Source organism: Geospiza fortis, unplaced genomic scaffold (assembly GCF_000277835.1).
Source record: "Geospiza fortis unplaced genomic scaffold, GeoFor_1.0 scaffold172, whole genome shotgun sequence".
NCBI classification, from domain to species: domain Eukaryota; kingdom Metazoa; phylum Chordata; class Aves; order Passeriformes; family Thraupidae; genus Geospiza; species Geospiza fortis.
In genome coordinates, this window is record NW_005054309.1 from 3,747,977 (window position 1) to 3,750,104 (window position 2,128).

The 2,128-nt window shown below is 57.4% G+C and overlaps 1 protein-coding gene across 3 annotated transcripts in view; it reads right to left on the reverse strand.

The window, feature by feature from the left end:
* Positions 1–1,847, reverse strand: part of EPHB3 (EPH receptor B3) — a 24,293-nt gene extending 22,446 nt beyond the window's left edge. Inside the window, exon 1 of one of the 3 annotated variants that reach the window (XM_031055357.1) lies at positions 1,761–1,847. The gene's annotated coding sequence lies outside the window, so the exon portion shown is untranslated. The remainder of the gene's footprint in view (positions 1–1,760) is intronic. The other 2 variants (XM_031055355.1, XM_031055358.1) reach the window with 2 other exon arrangements.
* Positions 1,848–2,128: the final 281 nt, after the last annotated feature.

Consider the following 2,128-nt stretch of genomic DNA (forward strand, 5'->3'; position numbering starts at 1 on the left):
GGAGGGGGCCCAGAAACAGGTGTTTGTCAACAGCTCCTGCCACATGCATGAGAAACGCCAGGCCCCGCAGCGCAGCAATGGGGCTTAGCAATGGGCAAAAATAAAATAAAGAAAACCCCCCAGCAAAATCCTCCCCCTGGTCCCAGCCGGGGACCCTCAGCCAGCACACGCTGGCACGTGCGTGGAGAGCGGCCATGGGGCCGGTGCTCGGCCCTGCGCTGCGCTCCAGCCTCTTCTCAAGATGGCTCCCGCTCCTCTTCAGCGGGGCGGCCATGCGAAGACAGCACTGGGCTCGCTACCTCCCAGCTCAGGCAGCACAGGCTGGAGGGCTGAGCTGCGCCGAGGGGAAAGTGGGCACCAGGGGAGGGATGCAGCCCCTCTGGGAGTGGTGGTGGCACTGTGGGAAAGGGACGTGGCCCTGCAGAAAGGGAATGTTGCCCCACTCCCAAGCTCAGCTCCATGCCTCCTCTGTGGCGATGCTGAGGGTGGGTGATAATGGTCCCCAAGCACAGGAGGATGAGGCTTCACCAACAGTGCCAAGCCTGTCCCATCACAGGCAGGATGCCCACCCACCTTCCCTACAAAATGGCTCCCACTTGAGGCTCAGCTCTGTGAGGGAACAGCCCATGCCCCACAGCCAGCACCGCCCAGCCAGAGCACAGGGCTGGGTTTGGAGCAACAACAACAACAACAAAAATGCAATAAAAAAAACCAAAACATGACTTCAAATGGGACGGTCCCAGTCGGGTGGGAGTGTCACTGCAACAGGCTGCCCGGCCTTCAAGATGGCAGCCCATCCCTTGGGGCATGGGGCTCTGCCTGGCTCTGCAAGGAGATTCCTGCCCATGGAGGGGCACCACCATCCCCCAAACGCTTCATGGGAACATGCTGGACCCAGAAACAACAGCAGCTCATTATGGTTTCAACCACTGAGAAGCCTGTGGCAACAGCAACCACCAGCTCCACCGCAGCCCTTGGGTAGAGTCCCCCTTTCCCAGGGTTCTCCTCCGGGGGAGGCTGACACCCACCCTGTGGTCTGCACCAGCTGGGAATGGGGATTCCGACCCCGGGGCCACCCCAGCACCCTTCCCCCAGCGCGGCTCCCAGGCGGAGACGCTTAATCCCGACAAACCAGTTTGACTCAGCACAACAGGAACAGCTACAATTTTAAAAACATGCAAGTCTGTGATTCAGATTGCTGGGGCTGTTTTAATTAAACGCCAAGCTCCTCTGCTCCAGCGGCAGCAGCAAACGGCTCACGGAAAGAAAATGCAACAAACTGGTTTCCCCAAATATCTCTTGCAGTAAGTCATCATAACAAAACAAGGAGTTTCGGTTCATTCCTTAAAAACCAGAGGCCGCTATTCCCAATTGCAAGGGCTGGGCAGGCATGGCCTGGCAGCCACAGCCTTGCTGTACACTGAGGGAGAAATGTGGGGCTGCAAACAGATCCTGGTGCTCCAAGTTTTCCCTCTTCCCAGCTCTCCGCATGCTCCGCCTGACACAAAGGAAAGCCCTTCTCCTCCCCTCCTCGGCAGCACGGATGGAAAGGCTTCCTCGAGCGCAGCTTTTACCGAGGAACAGGAGATTTAATGAATCCAGCGAGTGTTGCAGAGCCCCACGATCCGCTTTCCCTCACAGCCCTACCCCAAACACCCATAAAACAGCAGGGCCAACTTCACCGAGTGCCCCACCAAGAAACATGCCATTTCTGTGAAAAGTAATTAAACAGAAAGCAAATCTCTCTGCCAAGAAAATACCTGGGAGCTCCAGCAAAGCGGTCAATTAGGCAGGAGTTTGCCAGCGCAGAGAGGAGCGTGGTCAATCTGTGTGACACCCAGCTGGGGTCTGGGGGGCGTCACTGGGCAGAGCTGGTGAAGAAAATCCCCCCTAGAAATCTTGCTGCCTTGCGGGGTTCGGCTATTTCACTAGAGCCCAAATCTGCTCAGGACTACGTGCAGCAAACTACAGTGCTTCTGCATGGGAGTTCACAGGGAAGCACGTGGGAAACTCCAAGTTTAAATGGAGTCCTGAATCCAGAGAGGCTGCTCAGAACAGGAACAGCCTGGGAGAGTGGCTCCTAGGGAGAGCAGGTCCCTGTCCCAGCCTACCCGCAGCCCCAGGGCGA